Genomic DNA, 22,194 nt, shown 5'->3' with positions numbered 1-22,194 from the left:
AGCCAGTCTAAAAAGCATTCTGAGGTTTTCTTTTTCTTACCATCTTTTTTCATACATCAAATGCTTGTTTAGAGGCCAGTTATTTCTAATTTGTTTCATATTTGAAGACTATTTCTATATCCTGTGTAAGCATTTTACAACGGACCTCACTGGCTCATAATCACTAACAGATGACTGTAATATAATACAATGAATTTGGACAAACTTCAGTTTTTTGTTTTGCAACTTTTCCAGTTCTAACTTCAGCATCTTGCTGTAGTTAAAAACAAGCTCTGTTACTTGATTTTAAGTGAATTGTTTATGGCTTCCCCCCCCTCAATAATTATGGCTTGATTTTATTCCCAACAATTAATCACAGAGCTTATTTTCTGTATAATTAGTCTCCAAATTTTTTGCTGGATAAATCAAGCTTTAAATAGGTGATCTTCTAATGCATTGATGGGCTGACCTTGCCTATGGTTAAGCATAGGCATAAAAATATGTATGTTGTTTTAGTGTGGCTCATTGTTTCAGGGAAATTTGGTTTTGAAGGCTTCTGACTATTTTTAAATCTTTCTGGTTATGGATAGGATTTTTTTAAAAAAGACAAATGTATACGTTCAGTGTCAGCAGCGACAGATGCCATTCTTGCACACCCAGGTAACCGAATTTTCCCAATGGTTATAAATGTCATTCAACACAGACTGTGTTTGCTGCAGGTGCTGGTGCTCAAAATCTATTTTTACAAAAGGGCGGGCTATGTTAAAGCCAAAATGAAGTCTCTTATCTTTTCAGTGAGTGTACAGTAGGCAAGTTTTCTAAAAACCTGTGTATAATATGTGTCGATTGGCCTATGGGGAAGTTTGCTGTGTAGCTGTAATAGTTCCATAGGGAACTAATTGAAAAATAAACAAGAAGAGAGAAAGCAGTTGAAGCCAATAAATACTCACTGTCACATGAATTACCTTCAAGGCCTTTGACTTAGCGTCCTGTTAAACTTACGCGATTGTTTTTGACCAGAATTGTTAGAGCCAGGAAATGAAGAAAAGTGAAAGGACCTGAAAGCCAGCACTTAAATGCAAGTTATTTGTGTCAATACAGGAATAACGCTTGACATGCAAGGGACTGCAATATCTATGTCAGTCAAGAAGGTCTAGTAACCCCTTCTGGCCAGAAACCTGCAAATGGATTGATGCTATCTGTTTCCATTATTTTGTATATTTTTATATTGCTTTTAAAATGCATGCCAACATCCTGTAAAAGTGAAACGGTCACGAGTAGGCTTCAGAGTTCTCTTTTAACTGCTCCTGTGCTGTTGACAAACTTTTCCAGCGAACTGTCCATCAAGACTTCTGGTCTTGCTGCTTGGAGGCTACTCCAGTTCAGAAGCGATGTTTGATGGTGTAAATCACCTTTAATCTTCCATTCTACTCTCTTTCCCTAATGTGTTTGAAGCCACGTGACATCTCTTTTAATCTACTGTAGCTTTAGAGTATCAAATCAATACCTTTTACAGTGTCAAACATTTAAGTGCAGAAAAAAACTTTGTGAACCCAGTGAAACAGAAAAGCACAGAAATTCTCAAGCACATGAGCATTTACAGGATCCTCTTTTATGGTACTTCCCCAGATATTAACAGTGGTCACAGTATAAATGTGCTAGCATCAATTCTAGTAACACGAAGCATGTGCAATTTGGATCCTCTTTCTTTAATGGTGGTATCGCATGCGCCTGGGGAATTCAGCATGAAACTGTGTGTCACTGGGCTGCACCTTCAACCCTTTCAAGCGACCAATGCAATACACTACACTGATTCCTCGGGGTTTTCTTGAGGGTGTATTTCATAATAGGACCACATTTAAAGTCATCTACGTTGGGGAATAGTCACAAAGCTAAGATTTCCTGCATTTACAGCTATTTTTAGTTTCTTAACCTTTATCAAGTGTACGAGGTGGGTGCCATGCACATTGCGGTGCCAGCACCTCTGGAGCCTGTCTGGCAGAAAAGTAAGCTGCTCAGCGTGTCAGTATGAGAGGTCTGGAGGGTATTTCTTGGGATGGACTTTGCTTGGGGGTTGCTGGGCTTGAGAAACGAGACGGGATTATAGCAGATGGCTAAACTGAAGAAATAAATAATGGAATCGGAAACAATATTTTGCTAGAAAATCGGAATATATATGAAGTGACCTAAACCCAAGAAAAGTGAAAGGCCACATATTATAACCGGGGGAGTAAATCATTGCAGATTATTATCAGCATTATTCTAACATTAAAAGGAGACACAGAACATTTTGTTAACCTATTTGGATAATTTTCTTTTGATTACAGAATGGTATGGAACAGAGAAACCTTAGTTTATAGACTGGCCCCAGCAAGCAAGTCCCTTGCATGCCCAGTGAGATATAATCATACAGAGCCAAGAATAAACACAAGCAATAAATAAGACCTATAAATAAACTGAAATCACAATTCTGCCTTGTAAAACTGTAGCAAACGGATCTTGGACACATGCTCAGGCCTGTTTAAAAATAAATAGAAATTAAAGGAGGCATTTAAAGATGAAATGCTGATAGGTATACACATCTATCTGAGTATTTTGTACCACTGATGGCTGTCACCGGGTTGGGCAGAGCTGTGATGTGTGGTTAGAGGCTTTCCTTCCTTCGTGCAGCTCTTACAGCCATCCTGCCTCTCCAGAGATGTTTGGACAGTGCTCCAGATCGCCAAAAGATGGGGTCTAAAATGAAGCCTCTAAAGCACCGTTTATTTTAAATTCTTCCCAGCAGACCCAGATGGATTCTAAGTCACGACCCCTCACCTCCCACACAAACTATTTTAATTTGTTCGAGGCTAACATTTACTCATAGCTGATAGCAATAAAAATCCCCTTGAAATACTGGCTTTTTTTGACACTGGTTTTATAAAGATTCAACATATGTCACTGTTAAATAACTATTGCAACAGAACAACAATTTTTGAAGTGTTTAGTTGCACAATGTTTAAACAAGGCATTAAATATTTGCACAATGAGGGAATGACAGCTCAGTTAGTGTTTTAACTAAGGTGGGGATAAATGCATAAATTCTTACCCTAAATTCCACAACATTGTATCACAAACTGTCTTTCTTGCAAGGTGATCTGTTTGAAAAGATCCAGCAGAAGTAACAACTGAGGGGAAACACATTTTCCACGTCGTGCTGGCGATATCCTCCCGTTTGTCCTCTCCTTTGGGACCGCTGTTCTCCCTGTCCTTTGCAGCGACCACTTCCAGGTGTCTGCTCTCCCCAGGAGCCGTGGATGCTGAGGTGTAAGGTCCCCGGCTCGTATAATCCACAGCCAAAACGGGCAGAACACTGGTAGAAGCACAGCTGGGGACAGTCCTACGTTGTCACTCCTGAACAGACCGTTTTGGGCAGACAGACCTAAAAGGTGATCCTAATTTATTTTTTTTTTTGTCATAATTTCTGACATGTCTCAGACAAAAGATGAAGCACACACACAAAAATACTCCTCATTGAAGGTTCCCTTGATTACCTACGGATGTTATTTAGGCTGGAAACTAGGTAGAATTTATTGTTAATTCTCTGGTGAAAAGAAGTTTTGTTGCAGGGAGACGTTTCAGAGATTAATTGATTTATGTGTGGCATTTTATCTTCACATGCTGAATTTTGTGCTTACTTTCTTTTAGGATTTGCTCAGAGTTAAATACTGTAATCTGTATTTATGTTAGTAGATATATTACCCAATTTTCAGCTCACACCTGTAAAATGGTGTGATGACAATTTGTAGGCTGCTAATTTCACTTTTCTGCAGGGTTTTCTGTAACACCAGATGACACAGTCCTGAAGCGGATTGACCACCTTGATAGCAATAAAGGCAGATTACTCTTCAGGACCTTCTAAAACCACATGTTGTTTGTTTTTTTTTTTTCATTGCGAGGGTCATATTTGGTTATTGTAGATACTATTTATGTGACTATATTTTTACTCTGGGCATTAGATGAACGTGGAATAAAATCGTTAGAGCAACTGTCTCCAGTTCTTTAAGTAATTCATATGTATATTATCTCCTTTACGTGCCAATGAATGGTTTGGTTCCTCAGCACGTCTCTCATTGGTCAATGACAGTTTTCTTATCATTGCTCCATCTCACGATAATCTCATTTTCCTGGTTCTGATTAGGAATAATTCCTTCTTTGTTCTTTTCTGCATCACTGCACGTTCCCAGAACTTCTGAGAAAATGATCTTTTTTCTTGATTAGTCATACTGTTTTGACAAATATGTACTTGTTTCCTCATGTAAATGTATAAGAACTATTGTGTTTATTTCTCCACATTGCATAGTTGGGCTTAATCAGCAGGATGATGGTGGAGTCAAAATGAAAATCTCTCCGTTAGGTTTAAGGATCAAAGAAAATACGGAGAACTAACATCGCTTACAAAGCCCAGACTTCAGCGTGGCCAATGTGGTACTTTTCATGAGCATTATAATCACTGAAACACTGTTTATACTGAAAAAAATCCAAGTGACAACCAAAAGCTATGATCTCAGCGGCGGCTTTGGTCCTGTAATAGGTCTGGCTAAAAGACTTTCAGCCGTTTAAAGCGCAAGGAAAGAACAGTTTGTGAAGAACAGTAGAGGAGCACTAAACAGTAATTTTCAGTGACATTAATTCCAGTTGGAGAGACTACAAGGAGAAAGTTGAATTTAAGTGAGTTTGTGTAATCTGGCAAACCTCCCCTGCCACGAGCTGAGTACTCCACAACTGCATCTCGCTACACCAAGGAGTGAACTGACCCCTTGTGTGGTCGCCTCTCGCTACATGCCGTTCCAACAACGGGTTTTATGCCTTCAGTCAAAAATGCTGAAACAGGCATTGATGCTTAGCATTTTTCCTTTATATTAAGAGTTTCTATGAGAGAGAGAGGAAATGAAAATGGGAAATGTTTAATGTCGCGTGTAGTCTAAACAGTAGTTCTGGGCTGGGAAAATAAGCCTTTGGTATATTCAAATGTCCAACATATTTTATCAGATTTCTTTTTTAAATCTACACCCTGGTCTCCGATTTTACACTTCAGCAGGTTGGTAGGTCAAGACCTAAGAATTTTATGGATTTTCACTGATATTTTACGGATGGGGAATGTGATATTAAATCAGTTTCCCTGGAAATGATTGGCATATCAGTATAGATAGGAGATGTTTATGCCCAGCTCCAGCACAAACCACAGACCTGTTTTGGGGGGATTTTTTTTTTTTGCATATCTAGATCTAGACATAATGGCATTGAGCAGTCATCGGCTTTCTGCTGCAATTTGTAGAACACGTTATTTTTCACCTGGTGACCAGCCTTTCTAACACTGTGTGTGTTATCACCAGCACAATGCATCTAACTCATTAGCTAAGCTGCTTCTGACAGGGAATACAATGTGAGCTGGGAAATTATTCTGCTGTTTCACTAAATCAAACTGAAATGTCAAGGCTTTGGGTTTGATACCCTCCCAAGTCTTTAAGAAAATGCAATTTATGGCAGAAACCAGATTAATATTTTATATTTTACAGATGCAAATTTGACATTTTCCGTTGGAAGAACTCTGGTTCTCCTGCTGACGCTACTGAAAGCCTGGGATAGGGCGAGTTCTGGTCAGAAGTTGTATGTGACGCATCAAACAAAACTCTATGCTATTTTCCTCTTATGGGGGAGTTGCTTTTTAATGTCGGAGTGTCTGTACTGAATCAATGTTAGCATAAGATGTGGGGTTTGGGCTACAATGTAAAATGACGTTCAGGATGGTTTTGCTGATGTTTTTAAAAGACAAAATGCATTGACAATTGTGGAATTTTATTCTTCCTGATATCATTGTCATTAGGTGTTATTATAATGGGCTGAAGTATTTGTATTGACATCTGAGATGAAATGATTTGCTGCCAGTTTAAGAGCCTGATGCTATAATCTTCTATTAGGTAGGGCTGGGCTTCAGATCTGTAATGTGTTCATGAAACATACTGCCCCATGTACATGAAGCAAAAAAATATATATATTGACAGAGGCGTAACGCACATCATTGAAGTATTGCCGTGAATATTGTGCTTAAGATTTCCTTCCTGAATGATCGCATCCACCCTTTCCTTTTGAAAGGATTTTTAATTAGGGTACTATTTCATTCTTGCTCTTGTCCAAACAAATCTAGAAGATTTAAGGGAAATTATTGTGTAAAAGAAAAAGGGGGAGAACTTTTATTTTTTTCTGTGTAAGACATGACAATTATTGCAGTTTTCCACGCAGATAGCTCAAACCTATATTTACATTTTCTTTTGACTTTTTTAAATAGTCCTGGCTGACCTTGCTTCCAAAGGTGAATGTGAAAAACAATAGCAGGGGAGCGAACGCTGAGCGTATTGAAAGCACAATAATGGGAATTTCTGATGACCTCTCATTGCCACTGAGTCCTTTTCCTTTCCCTGGCAAAACCTATGGCTTGTCCCCACCACTGCGCTCCTGGCCCCTGGTTCCATGAGCCTCTCCAACAAGGTAACTTATCAATATTAAAACCATATATATTCCAGTGGTAACATTTTAAGGGTACAATGAAATCTCATCACAACAGAATTAAGATAAACTTTTTTTATGCATAAGTTGCTGCTTATGACAGAGACACACTCATTTTTAATAGCAGATTTCTCTCAGTAGCATCTTCCAGTTTAATTTCTCATGAATGCTTGGTTAAGTACTATTAATGCTCACTTTGAATAAAAACATTGCCGATTGTTTGTATACTTCTTGGATTTTTCCTCTTCACATTTTTGGGAAACAGGAGATTAGGTCCAAGAAGTCTGCTATATATTGGCTTCTATACAATAATAAATCAATTTTAATTTTAATAACTGGACTTTTGTATTGACCTGAGTTAAAGGGAAAGTGTTTTCCAAAGTAACTTGATGTAGCACAGCCATGATTTAAATTGAGAAACTGAACACAAGTTCCTTTATCGGTCTCATTTCTGTATATTCTGCTATGCCATATTCTAGAGGGTTTCTTTAGAAGGTTAAACATGTATTTTTAACTGCTATAACTTTGCCATAATGCACAAACTGCAGACAGAGATGGAGAAAAATAGAGGACTTCGTAGCAGCTGAGCATTTTCAGCAGTCAGTGCTTGGCCCTGTGCAGATCGCAATTGCAAATTTGCACAGATAAAGCACAGGCAAGGCAAAACGTGTTAATGTACAGAGAGGAGAAGGCAGGGGATTTTATAAAGCACTTGTGAGAGCATGTAGTTTTGCCTAGCAATGCATCACTGGAGACAGCAAAAGCAGGGAGAATGGTGCTTTTAACCCACGTTTCCTCTTGGGCATAAACGCAATCCCCATTTTGCGCTCTGAACATTTGTCAGAGCAGAAGACTACAGATTTAACCTCGTATTACTCATGCAGAGCTTTTGTTCAGCTTTCTAGGTGGAGCCCCGTGTAATTATGTGGGTTTGTAGCATTAAATCGGTGAAGTGTGGCCTTGTTAAAAAAAAGAAGTCTCAGTTGTGCAAGTGCCTCGTTGTGAACACTGGCACTGCTGGGGGGTCTGGTTGCAGCGGCAGGGCGAATTCTCAGATCTGCACGTGTTTTACGGTAACTGAGGAGTCAGGAATAAAAAGGCACAAAGAAACGCGCCGCATACAAAGGCAGAAGGAAATGCCTCTAGCTGGTTTTCACAAGTGATGTTACAAAGTAGGCACACTTACTAGTGTCCAGTGTAGCCAAATAAAAATATTTTTCTGTATGCAACTTTGCAATTATAAAGAGAATCAAAATCTACTGGAACAGATTAGGTTTTGCTGAGATTATGCAGCTGTTGTGATTTAGGTATTTATTTGTAATGAATTATTTTTTCCAGCCTTCTGGATTCTAATAAGCAGCTTTGCATGTTTGTAGTGAATGCAGCGTTTTAGAAGGAGCAGAGTAAATTTGGTTTAGGCATAAAAACTTGTTTCTTAACAAGACACTTAAAGTGGAGGGGGTTTTGATATTAATATTTCACTTATGAAGGCAGCCTATTGATCCAAAGAGGAAATGCTTGGCAATCCCAGTGAAAGAGTCACAAGCACCTGCTCGTAACTCAAACAGATTTTTGGCAGGAATTATCTAACTGCTCATGGTAAGCGTGGTAGGAAACATTTTCTTATACAAATAATGAAGGTACCTGAAAGTAGAAGATGGGGTCATGATGTGACATCACTGCAATTAAAGAAAGTTTTAAATGAGCTAGAGAAAGTAACAGAAATCTGCTGTTTTATTAAGAAAATATGAGATGGTGGAAGATCAACACCAAAAATCACAGACAGTGGGATGGGAATGGACCTGGGGAAATCACGTAGCCCATCTCTCACTGATTGACTCTCCTGAGAATAAAGTTGATTGTTTATCACAGGAAAAGCCATGGTTTTGCCAGGGTAAAAGTTATAAAAACCTTAACTCATGATATAGCCCCTGATCTTGGCCCACAATTTGTGTGGCTCTGCCTTGAGCTGCAGCATATGTGTGTGCGTGCATGTTTGTAGGCATATATATATGTATGTATCGGATACTACAGATATTAATTGTCAAGTCTGTAGGTCGCTATATCTGTTTCTATTCTTTGTTAGACACTGCCAATACAATTCCTCTCTGTTTTGTTCATGAGGTTTGTGCCATGAGGATTTAGTGTCACAACGTCCTTTTCTAAAAGCTCACGTTCAATCACGGGGCCATCAGAGAGCTTGAGAAGGGAACAAAATTTTAGATATGAAATCAAAGGTACGATCTAACCTATTGAGATATTTATAATCCATTTTTCACTAGTTCTGTGAAGTGTTAGGAAAATGATTTTTTTTTCCTTCAGTTATTTTTGCTGTGTTTCCATCTGCCAGCAAAGTAAAGAGGAAGCATGAGTTTAGGACAGCCTTGTTCAGGACAGCCTTGCTGACACTTTAAGCAGTTCAAGTTTCCCTGATCAACCTGTCAAATTAAATAAAAACATAGAATTGAAAAAGATGTTGGACATTTTTCCATTTTCCTGAAGTAGGCTGTGGTAGACTTTTCTCAGACGAAACCAAAGATGAGCTGTTTACAAAGCCAGTGCGCGCCCAGGGTCTGAAGCAGCTTTGCAGTTGTTGATCAGAAAAGGAATTGTAGACATTAACTCCTTGGTTTTGCCCCTGTTTTTTCTTGCTTATCCCTTAGCTGAGAGGGGATGAGAACAACCAGCAGCCCCTCAGGTGGGAGTGCAGGAGCATCTGACAAGCCCTAGCAGTGAGTTGCTGTTTGGGAGCTGGACTTTTGATGAACCATCATTGGGCTCTATGGCTTATCCTAAGCCAACAGCATCAACAGTAAATTGTCACATCGGGGCCAACGTTTAGTGCTAACTCAGAGAAACTGCAGGATTGCTGCGGCAGATATTAATAGCAAGCATACAAAATAAATCTTGAAGGAGGAACGTATCTTACTTTAACAATGCCTGGTTGCTAAATCTGTTTGCTGAGTACCCAGTGCACACAAAAATGAGAAAAGCATTGCAACAGCGCAAAGGTATTCTTACAGATTCAACACGTCGTGCTGCGTCAGCAAGACCGTTCCCTGCCGGATGATGTTTCTTTTCCTACAGACCCCCCTGCCCAAACTGTGACCGAGCCAGTTGCCGCGTACATCAAGATCGGGGTGGCGCGGTTGGAGGCTGAAACGTGGTTGTAGGCTTCAGCAAAGGGTCCCCCTCAGTCCCCAGGGAGCCAATTATGACATTTGGAGCCCGTTTATTTTTCTGTTGACTTCCTTGAAGACGTGTTGTGAGTAGTGATTCATCCACCAGTTCTTCCCAGTCCCGTGGGACCTGTGAAAGGGTTGTTTAAAATCACTGTGTTTCTTTTTCATTTCCTGGAAGGACTCGCTGTTTGGGGCAGGTTGCTGGGCTACACGCCGCTGCTGGACATCTTCCACGGCCGTGCTGGGGCCAGGGCTGGCGATTGAAACGTTATCTCCTGGGTGTAACATCCGTGACATTATCCCTTTGAAAATCCCAGTGCTTCATTTTTGTAGGAAAATTACTTCTCCTATGGGAGACACAGGGTGTGAGGCTGTCTGTGGGAAATAGTCCCAGGGAATAAAGGCTGGGAATGTGCCGAGAGCTGCCTTGCTCTTTCAGGTGTCAGTATAAGAAACTTATGAGAAACTTTTAAAAAAACTTCGTTCTTGCTTGTTGAGCAGAAAGTGCAGTAAACTGGGAGCCAGGGCTAGGAAAAACGGGACTAGAAGCTGAAATGATGTTGGGATGGCTAGGGATGGAGGCAGGAGGGTCCTTTATAGAAGATCCAGATAAAGAGTTACACTTGAGTGAAAGCTTATATTGCGGTGTTTGGTTTTGCTGTTATTTACATTCATGAAAAAGCAAAGTCTGGAAAGCATGGAAGCCTAAACCTGGAGGCTGTTTTTTCTGCTAGGCTGTATACTTAAAGCCTCTTTTGCAGACTCCTCCTCACAGGGTTATTGTTATGACGAGTGCAGGGTTCTTGCCTTTGCTTTCTTTTTCTGTGGGGCAAAGTAATTTTCAGCAGCAAATAAGTAATGCTTACTTCACCCATGTCCAGGCTGTACACAAGTGCTGCACTCTGTGCACGTCTTGTCCAAAGCGTCGCAGCTGCCCGGGGATCGGTGCTCCATCCCACCTCTCACCCCGGGGATTTCTGATGCCACAGCTCGGCCTGGGCTGATGCTCCCTAATAACTGCCAAATCACCAAGCTGATAGTGGTAATAACCACAAACGTGATTTTATTTTGGGCCAATTCTTCACAAGGCATACAGCAGATAAGGATCTCAGGATGCTGGAAATGTTTTTCACTTTGTCAGTCAAAATATTTTGGCATGTGCAATATTTTTAATAACCATAACGGATCTGTTTGAGCATACTAATACACCGAGAAGAATTTGACCAGTGCTCAGCAGGAAAAGCGAAGCTGGGCATAGTAACAGGCAGCCTTTAAAGGAAGAGAAAACTTGAAAATGTAGATTTTTAGGCAATAATTTATACAAGGATGAGGAATTCTGATTAGGTTGCAACGTGACTTTGGTACATGTGAACTCACTTTGGAAAGTGAGATTTTTGACTCCTAACTGGTGCAGATTTTGAACACCTGCCTATTAAAGCTATGTTTTTGCTCACTGTGAATAGTTATTTGTTCACTAAGTCATACAAGTCTAAACACTAAACCATCTAAATCTCGTTCAGACATACAGGGCTAGATCCTCAGTCACACTGGGGTGGCTTTCAGGATCCAGGACTAAATTATTGGAGAAAATTGTAATCTTTGGGAAGTATACACATGCTACTGTGGGCTAAGGAATGACCAAAGACAATGCCACTTTTTATGAAATGTAATGACATTAAAAATGTTACTGCAAAATTTTCCTGCTTAAAAAAATACCACCGTATAATCCTGGCTCCTTTGTGAGGTGAGCCCCGCGTCTGCAGCTTGGCTGCAAGAGGAGAAGGAAGCATGGACGCTTTGTGCTTGCTGGTGCCACCCCTTCTCCACCGCATGCGCCAGAGCAGGGTTTCGATGCGAGAGTGCCTTGTTCCACCCACCTCGCCTCCAGTGAATCTACTGACTCCCTAATTCCCTGGAATAATCAGATTTTAAGAAGTTATAAAAGCCCTAATCGTTTGTTTCTTCTCTTTTTGTAGTGATGTAAACACTCCCATGCAGCACAGAAAAGCCATCCAAAATAACACAGTCGTTACCGGTGCTTGGACAGGCTCCGAGGGACACATTCCCCAAAGAAATTAAGAGTCAGTTCTTGTTCACCAGCAGGTTATATGTAAATTGGATAGCAGGGCGTTTAATTGGCGATCTCGGAGCCTAAGTCTGCCCCAAAACACTTACTGTTTAGAGTGTAACTATAAGCTGGAAGAAGTGTGATTTTATACAGTTTGCCAAGGGAAGCAAACACTCCAGATCTTGTGCGGGAGCCAGGATGGGATGTTATTACTTGGCGTCATTCTCAAAATCAGGATTTTTATCTGTTCCCTTTCCTGAGCTCAGTTTTCTTTTTCCATTTTACATTCCCCGTAATTTTACAAAGCAGTATGCTTGGCATTTGTTGTTAGATGTTAGATATTTGAAATAAAAGTGTCACAGCAGTTCACTGCCTTGTTGTATTTTATTTGAATGTTTTGTGGTTGCAGATCTCATTGTAGATATGTCACATGAACCGACTGCTCGAGTTTCCAGAAAAAATTTTGCATTTGCTTTCCAGATAAGAGAAAGGAAGAAAACTTACTATTTTTTTCTCTTCAATTTCTTCTAAACTAAGACTTTATCTAATGGTTACCTGGCAGACTCTGGGCTAGATCTGTGTGAGCAAAGCATTGGATGTGCAAGGGAACTCTGAACAGAGAGCTGGAGTTCACCCAAGCTGCGTGCAGGGTGCAGAGCATACAGGCAGGGCAGGAAGGGAAGCCGAAGCTGTTACTCATGGAGCATGCAGTCATTTACACACGGAGCACCTGAGACGGAAGGAATCCCAGCAGCTTGGGATAGGCGAAGCCAGTACAAGCCCCTTCCAAGCCATCCCTCCTAGGCCGATGGGGAACACCGGGGATGTTCAAGGGACAAAGAGGAGCGCCCAGAAGCACACAAGCAACTGCACGGTGTGAGCTCTTCTCTGAAGGTTAGCTTTCTCTTCGGTCTGCGGCTCTGTTTAAAAAAAGCAAATAACTTGTTATAGCCCAGAAGGGTATCTGCACGTCTGAACGGTGTGTAATCAAAACAAAGCCCACAGGAGATGTCCAAAGCCAGTTAAGCATAGCGTGATTTTTCCTTACTCATCCAAGTGAGATCATGGTTTATATGTCCAGTTACGGTAATTTAAATACTAATATTACTGGGAATTTTGTTCCTGATGGAAGCAGAGAGAGGTAAGGTCACAGCCTTCTCATGTCACTGGGATCGGTTTCTTGTTGTGTTCCCCTACTGCTGGTGTTGAGGCGGCCGTAATTTAGGATTTGCCAAATGGAAGAAATTAATGTAAATATTAATATAATATAAAAGAAGTTGTAAGTGAAAGGTTATACAAGCATGGCACGGTTTGCAATAAGAACCATCTCAGAACTTCTGCTTCACCCATTTGCTTACGCTCAAATAAGGTTATTTTCAAAGAAGTCTTTGTTCTTTTTCTCCTTTCCGAAAGGAACCACCCAGAGCTCAGGAACAAATGTGCTTTGCCGTGGGCAGGTCTGACTCAGGCTGCAAACAGGTGACGCGGACAGCACGACTCTTCCTACCTGCACGAGTCAAGGAAGGACACCTTGCTTGGCAGCAGGGTCAGGAACGTGTGCCCTCTGCTCAGCCCGAACCCGCATGGTGCCTGGGCAGTTCCCCAGCTCTGGCTACGCAGGAGGGACGGAGGGACCGCGTCTTTCTGCCAGCTGGTGTACAGGGCCCTTGGGGCTGTGACGTTTGCTTCTCCAATGTAGAACAAGAGTATTTAAAAACTTCAGACAGAAATATATGCAATATACACATTTTACATGCCATCTATGGACATACACATAGCAATATACGCTATATATACAAAGCATAGAGTATATACAATGAAAGGATGCATGCATGCCACTAAATCCTCCTCTCCACCTGTCCCTACGTTGTAGAAAGAAGGTGAGTCCTGTAGGTCTCATTAGAAACAAAGTGTCTTAACATAAGATAAAATTGTCCATGCTAACAAAGCTAGAATGACCTTTCATTGAAACTCTGGCCTAGGTATAATGTTAACTTTAACACCCATTTACTCAGTATTGATTACCTCCATGTATAGCAATCATGATAAGCCTATAGTGCCAGGAAATGTTAGTGTAATATTTCAGTTAGTCACCCATATAAATTGTATTTATTCACTTGTCATTTATGTGGAAGAACATGAATCTACTTGATTTTTTTTCTAATGCTATGAATAATATTTATGAAGTTGTTTGTACTTCAAAACCACAAGGTGGTGAACTCCGAGATATAAAAATGCAAAGAACTGTAATCTCTAAGGAACGAAAATGTGAAATCAAGTGTTGAGCAAGATGCTTCTAACGGAAACAATATATTTTCTGAATTATATTACAAGTGATTTTCTTGCTGTGCAGAATAATTTTTCATTCACTCTTTGAAGGAAAGTAAAAAAGAAAACTGTGCATTTCATCCCCCTCTCCAGCCCCTTACTTTAACAAATGCTTAGGCAGAATATCTTGTCCTCATTTTATTTTTGATTATCAGTTTGGGAAATTTTTTCCTCCCCTCTCCAAGTAGATAAACTGCTAGTTTCCAATTCTTTGCCAATGAGGAAAGAATTATGCTTTTTTTTTTCTTTTTTTTCCCCCCTCTTTTTTCTTCTAAATGAGAGCCTTTTGTGATTTTTTTCCCCATGGTATCACTTCCTTGGGGTCATGAAACAGAGCAAAGCCTCATACTCTGAGAGATAAAGCTGGATACGTGGAGATGACTCAGAATTATTGGAATGATACTGATTTTGCATTTCTTGGTTTTATTTTGAAAGGTCTCAATCCAGGAAGATATTAACATATCCAGAGATTAACATAACCATGTCAACTACAGGTATAGAATATTTTTTTTTAAGAAACTAATAGGTGAAACTACATCATGCTTGTCTTGATTATTTGCTGCTCTTTATGGACAATCATGCAAGATCACTGAATTTTGAGAATCCTTGTAGCGGACGAAATATCTGCTTATGCTGTGCCAGCTGCTAAAAGTGTTGCAGCTAGAATAAGACCTCATGTAAATGCTGGAGCAATGGAGCAAAGGGGAAGTGGCCGTAAATCACGAATTTAAAAATTGCTGGCAGGGTGTCTTCTGGAATAAGAATTGCTGGATAAGAGTGTGCGTAAAGTGGGGCAATAGTTATCAGGGTGTTGTCAGGAAAGAGCTTGTACTCTCCAGCAGGTTGTACCTAGATAAACAGGACCTCAAGTAGAAGGTTGTACAGTGAAAGTGATGTTTCAAACAAACACACTTAGAGGTCAAAAGTGGAAAGCAGTCCCTCAGAACTGGGCCCTAGGAGAGATGGTGAGAAGCGATTGCACAGGGTGAGAGGATTCATTTGCGAGGAAAGGAAAGCAGGCGATCAGGTGTATCAGCAAAGGCATTAATCAAAAGTTCAGGAAACAACGGTGCCACTGAATAAAGCTGTTTGCTTGGAAAGTCCTGCTCAACTCTGGGCTGCAGCCTAGAGAGAGAAGGAAAGAAAACCAGCCCACCTTACCCATGTCTTGGAACCTCTCCAGAAAAGTTCAATAACTTGAGGGCGGAGGAAATGCCTGATGAGGAACTGCTCGATGTGCACGAAATATTCAGCCTTGGGGGGAGAGAAAAAGGAGTTTGACAGGAGATGTGCTTTTGGAGTACAAGTAACTGAGGGAGATAAATACAGAGCTAGGTGGGGACATCATGAGGCTTTATGTTGCAGTTAGAAAGGAGATGTTCTTGGTGGATACTTAGAATGTATGACAGCCCGCTAGCCACATTACCGGGTGGTAGTAATATACATCAATTTAAGAACAGAATGATATCTGTGTGGTGAACTATACACATTATATATTTACAGTGTCATTAAGGGTAGACCGCAAGGCCTGCAACAGAGTCAATGGGAAACAGTTTCTTTCTGCCATTTGTTTCTGAGTTTATACATGCTTTCATTTCAAAAGAATGAAAAGTCTAGCCCTGGTGACAAAGAGTGCCTTTGCACCGCTTTCACTTGGTCGTCAGCCAGAGGGAGGGAAACAAAGCCCTTATCAAGGGTGTGAACTTCCTTCATTCCTAGGGCCGCAGGGCCAGCGAGCGGTGGCAGCGCGTCGCACCAACTGTTGAGCGATTTTATTCAAAATCAAAGCTTCCTTCCCAAATTGCTGGGCTTAGTTATAAAATACTTCATGTCCATCCCACTGAAAGAAACAGTAGAGTTTCTAAAAAGTTTAAATGTTATGAGAATGCATCTTTCCAACGATGAACTATCCAGTAAATACTTTGGTTCAGTGTCTCTCAGGCATCTGTAGTTTTTCATTATTTCAACCAAGTAACCCGTAAATTTTTAAAACTTAGCACTGTTAACATACAGTGCTGCTGCAGTGAGGGACAGGAATATGTGTATCCTGAGGAAAATGTTTGCAGGCACAAAGGGAAAATTGTACATTGAGCAAAGGAGAAGTGTTATCTAGTAATTCAACTATAGTCCCAAAAGCCAGAAGTTCTGAATTCCCTCCTCTCCCAGCTCTGGACACTGTATTATTTGGCTCTAGACTCATACGTGTATGCTAAGCAGCCTCTGATAAAGGTTTTTTTCCTTAGAAGGCTTGTTAGACATAATAGCTGTTTCCAAAGCGAAAAACACTTCAAAATTCTCAAGGTTACACTTGGGAAAGCAACAAGATGAGAGAGCTGAACTAAGCTCTGGAGTACACACGCAGTGCCCTCCTGCAGGGTGCTTGAAATTACACAGCTCTGCTCACTCTGGTCTCTGCTGGGATGCACACAGAAAGTGGGAAGCAATCTCTCAGAGCAATGCAATAAAGCAACAAAACCCAGCAGGTGGGAAACGGGCTGGCTTCAAAATTACACCTGTGCAGATGAGCCTGTGAAAAACAGTAGAAAAACTATGCAGAAATGGTGATTTCTGAGGAAAGGTGATCGATCCAGAGGCCTGTCATAGGGAGAAGTTATTATGTATGTGTGCTGTGAACACTACACTTAGAGTTACGCCGCTCTGCAATGCTTTGGCCCGTGTGTCCTCCCTGGAAGCCGGGCACCAGCATCTGCCGGTGTTTCTCTGCCCCTGGGGCTCAGGCAGCAGACGGCCCCGCGGTCAGTGCCCCTCGCTTTGGTCTGTATCAATATATTAACGCCCGCAGAAGCGCAGGCACTGAGCACCCACCTCTTTATGAAGGTCAGTGTTGGCAACAAGAGCAAACAGGTCCCCAGGGCTTGAAAGCGGCCAGCTAGGGCAAAGCGGTCCAAAAAGGGAACGCCACGTGAAGGTTTAGAGGTCTCCTGCATCGCATTATTTCAAATGATAGCCTGTTCGCAGGAAGTTAAATAAAGTTAATTAGCAGGTATTTTAGCAGTCTGCTCTTATTCTTTTTTTTTACATCCTGCTAGGTCAAAGTACCCAGGTAGTAGTAATAAAAAAAAAGCCTACTGAAAGTACTGGCTTGGCTGAGAGGCTACACATCATTAATGATGCTCTCACTGCAGGTATTTTTTAATACATTACATGAGCAGATTTGGCTATTAGAGATACAGCCTAGCACCCACTTAGGGGATAGCGGGGGGCTTTAAGTAATTTTGGGAAATAAGAAGAGCAATCTCTTGAGCGTACCTACAAATAGAGCAATAAACCTGCAGCACTCAGTGCTGTGGTCTGTTGTCTGACTCAGCTGAGCCTCTTCAGCTGAGAGGGGAGGAGGTGTTTGCTTTGGCAGAGTATCCTTTCGAACCTCAGGAGGTTCGTTAGGCCAAGATCTTTGGTCTCAGATAGATTTACGGTGCAAAAATGCTTCCTCAGCCTTTTCTCAGGTGTTTACAGAAACTCAACATGTCTTAAGGAGACTGTATGTAAGTCCAATAATATTTGAGTGAGACAGGAAGAGTACAGGACACACGAGGAGCTCTACAATAACGTGTTCCTTACCACATGAAGTGATTAAAAAAATGTTTGCACGCCTATGTATGACAGATCTTTCATAATAGGTTACTAATGCATGTTGGAGGCAAAGCACAAGATTTTTCTCTCAGAGAATGGATAATAGTCTAATGATGGTGAAGTAAATTTAATCACGTTAAATGTGGTTCCTGCTTCTTTGCAATTTTGTCATATTTTGAAGCACCTTCACTGAAGACAGTAATAATTCAGAAGAACTAAACTCTGAAAGCTAATCATTGTCTCATGCGAGTATTTACTATCCAGAGCGTTCAGCGGACTTGATTGATCTGGGCAATGCAAAAAGGTGAGGCCACAAGCACAAGAATTTTATAGCACCCATAAAGTACTGTATACAGTTTTTTCTCAATTTTATGCTGTTAAACTAAGCATTTGGTATCATATGGCACTTTAAGTACTTTGATTTATGTTAAGACAGAAATTGCATCTGTAATAAACATTCTAAAGTATGAGTTTAAGAGCAATCTACTGTATTTATTTGTGACATAAACACTCACCTGCAATGCATTTGAGAATCATCTTAGACTTAACTCACACTGCACATTACAGCCATTAAGCTTCAGGCACAGCAAGGTCATATCCAAGGTGAAGACAGAAGTGACTGGCAAGAAAGAGGTGGCATGGCAAATATTTTGAAATAGCAAGTGGAAAAATACTCTTTTTCTCCTGTTAAATATTCCTGATACACGAGTGCAATTTCTTACTCTACTATAAAGGGTCCTATGTGATACCAAACAAGATAAAGCACAAATCCAGTCTTGTTTAATATGAAATATTTAAGCACGCAGCCATGAAAATAATATGAGAAACCCACTGACACCTTTGAAAAGAAATATAATAAAATTGCACGTGTTTGTTTCAGGTTTATGAAAATTCCCTCAAGGTTGAATGAAAGCACAGAAACCCTTCGTTGTACTGGAACCTGCCACGGCTGTGCTCCATGTCAAGAATCCTCCCACCATTACATTTGCTATTTTGGTATTGAATTAATTATGCTCAGTGGGACCTGCTTAAGTGTAACACAAAGTAATAATTTTAAAGTTATTTAAGTAGCTTTTTAAATAGCTTAATCCTTCCATCTTTGCATATTTTTATATGACAGTACCAGAGTGTGGGAGAGTGGCAATACTGTAATTGGTATTATCAGGAATGAATGACAAGGCTTCATTGGCAGAGCAGGACATTAACACTCATGCATTTATTTCTTAGGAAATCATAGCATAAGTGAATTCAGATGGATCTCTGGTATCCCACGAGCAGGCAGAAGAGAGGACAAGAAAAAGCAAGACGCATTACAAAATAATGAATTTGAAGTTTTCAGGATAACACAGCTCATTTGGGTCACAACAAATAAAAAAAGACAAATCCAGGATTCTTTAGTATAAATAATAAAATCAGAGAGATATTATTCAGCCTTTGAGGTGGTGTGTGCTGAACTAGCCTTGTCTCACTGTTTTTACAGGAAAAGGAAGGAGATGCTCTCTCTTTATATTTGTCACATATTGATGCAACAGTGGCACACTGAATTTCTTGTAGTAAGGAAGACTTGGACTGTAATGCTACAGAGATTTACGTAAACTAAAATTCAACAAAAAGATGGGAAAACAGTGCTTAAAATCCTACTGCTAAGTTTGCAGAGAGTCAAGATTATATTCTTTGCTGAGTATTTATTTTTCCAGGAATCCTTTGTCATTGTACTTGGCAGAGACAATCTGCCACGGTTGTCAGAAGCTCTCAAAAATACTTTTGCAGAGTGCATTTTTTTGGTCTTTAGTGTACAAAACACTGCAACAAAAGTAGCCAGGATGAAATCCTGATCCACAAATCAACTTGAAAGACTTCAGGATTTTTTGTGCTAGTCGATTGATTAATTGAAGTCAACCAAACAAGAGCTTTGGTGAGGATATCCCCAGAGCCTCTGAAAGCTGTTCACTTCCATTCTTCCCACTGGCATACACAGCTGAATCTGGTCATAATAATATTATCATCCTAAATCACAAACGGCAGTTTAATATGTTTATTAGCTATGTGGTTTTACCTATTACTTTGATTATGGGGCTAGAAAGCCTTTTCGAGAGTTAGGAGATAAAATCTGTTTCACTAGATCTTCCTTTAAATATCCTCCCTGATAAAATTGATCAAAAATTACATGAGACATTTTCTGTGGGATCCTTTTGTCAAAGTGCTGTCATCGTGTCACTGCCCATATGCGTTACACAGCAGATATAGATTGATTTGAAATTGGTATGAGAGTATTGTAGTTTAAAGAACAAAATCCATGTACTACTGCTCAAGACAATGATAAAGCATTAAAATGGCACCTCTGAGTGTGTGCTGGTTACCTCTCTTTCAGCTTGAACAACCGCTTCTCTATATTTACCTGTGCCTTCTGAACCAACATTTAAAAATAGCTACAGGGAAAAAGGCAATATTTTTTCGATGATAATATTCTGGCACTCTACAGATCTGTTAAGTTTAACTTTGCTGGGTACAGCAGCCTGGAATTGGTACCTATCATTTTACGGAGTAGGCTGTGCAGTTTATTTCCTGTTGGTGAGGGTTATCTCTTTGACCCACAATATAATGCCTCAGGAATTCCTGTGGTTCAGATTATGCTCGAAATGGAGCAGGAGGGTCTTGGGGAAGCAGCTGTGAGCCATAGCGACGTCAGTTCTGTTGACTCTGGCTCTGTACTTCATGATCAGAGCGGGCTGGGGCTGCCTTCGCCCTCACCGATGATGGATCCAGGTGTCTCCTGAGGTTTCTCAGCATTCTCTTTCGGAGAATGACAGTGGGAGGGTAGTTTGGGGACTTTGGCCTTTTGCGACGGCCGTATTTGTGTCCTGGAGGGAAACTAAAGTGTGTGCATGAACACAAATCATTTTCTGTGGATCAGAGAGACCTAGGAAAGTACTGGGTGGCATGGCAACGGTCTCCTGAAATAATTGGGCTAGTTAGCTAGGGAAAAGACTGGTTTTTTTTTCCCCCATACACAGGCTTTCACTCTGCTCTCCAAAGTTATCCCTTTTATCTGTGTCTATAAACTATCTCCCTTTAGTTATGCCCCCTGTGAAACTGAAGGTGATCTGCATAGCCACGCATTACCTTTGAGCTCCCTCAAGCGGCAATGAAACCCTCAAGTCTATGGTAACGAAGATTTGCAGTTCAAGACCATGTTCTTAAAAGCAACTATAGCAAACTGAAAGAGCTGCTCTGATTTCAAGGAATCTAGACTAGTTTAGGGCAGTTGAAAATGTGACCCCATAATTTCGTAACATAGTTCTCTTTTGACAGATCTGGTAAAAGACACATATTGAGCGAAAAGTAAGCATTTTATGCCCAATAGTAGTTTGCAGCAGATGCACTACAAGCACGCGATACCAGCATATTTTGATTTTCTTGAATGGTTACCGACCAAATTAATGACAGAGTAGCTGGAAAGAGGACCTCTTGGTTCACAGCATGTCAGGTAAAACTCAACGCTTTTCTTTCTGTTATCCTGAAAAGGTAAATAAATCCTTTGGCTTAAAGAACAAATATTTCTGCCCTCATTAAGAACGTATTTTAATCAAAAAGCACCATCTGTCACTTGATGATGTGCACACAGGATTCAGGTCATCTTTGGTGGAAGAAGATGAAATTTGACAGAGGGCTGGACCTTTTAACAGTGGGTAAGTAGCTTTTTCAAGAGTTTGTGTAATATGGGAAGACCTTTTTGGACCAAACAGCTCAAGTAAAATGACTTTAATAGCCCAAAGGAGGATAATAGAGGAATTTTACAAGCTTTTGCATTTCCCTGCATGCTTATTGTAGGGCCTAGTGCAGTCTACACTTCAAGCTTTTTTTTTTTTAGTTTGCTACTGCTTATGACAGGTTTATTCCTCTTGAATGTCTCAAGCAAAGTACTAAAATAAAAAAATGAAGCCTAGTGACTCGAGGAGAAGGGCTGGCGAAGCAGGGGAGGAGGCAGGGCCCCCCCCCCCCCCCGAAGCTCTGGCTGCGATTGCTCCTTGGCACCTCCAGCGCCAGGCAGGGAGCAGGTGGGCTGGGCAAACCTGCCTGCTGGAGAAACAGATGTACCTCTTGGGTTTTACATTTTAAATCAACCGGAGGCAAGAGAGGCACCCTTCCTCTGCGGAGCTCGCTCTCCATTTGACCACGGCAGGCCTGCCTTTAAAATCCCTTTAAACAGAACGGGCTATAGGTGCTAAAACCTGAAAGAACATGCTGCCAGGTGTGTGCCTGCCACACAGTTCTGTCACTGCTGCAGCGCTGGGCACGCTTTATGCAGCTCATGCCCTCACCTTGCCATGAGGTCAGTTTAGGGGTACGTTTCAGAGGGATTTTAAAGGTTTTTTCTGCCACTGTTACGTTCCCGTTTTAACTCGGAAGCCCCATGAGTTGCAGCATCCCACGCTCGGGGCTCTACACGCCTCATGTGAGCGCCTTCCTCACGCCCCTCAGAGGTGGCAGGCCGGA

Source organism: Nipponia nippon, unplaced genomic scaffold (assembly GCF_047370975.1).
Source record: "Nipponia nippon isolate SJK-2023a ecotype South Korea unplaced genomic scaffold, ASM4737097v1 scaffold_7, whole genome shotgun sequence".
Taxonomy (NCBI): Eukaryota; Metazoa; Chordata; class Aves; order Pelecaniformes; family Threskiornithidae; genus Nipponia; species Nipponia nippon.
Note: the sequence above shows the minus strand (reverse complement) of the source record.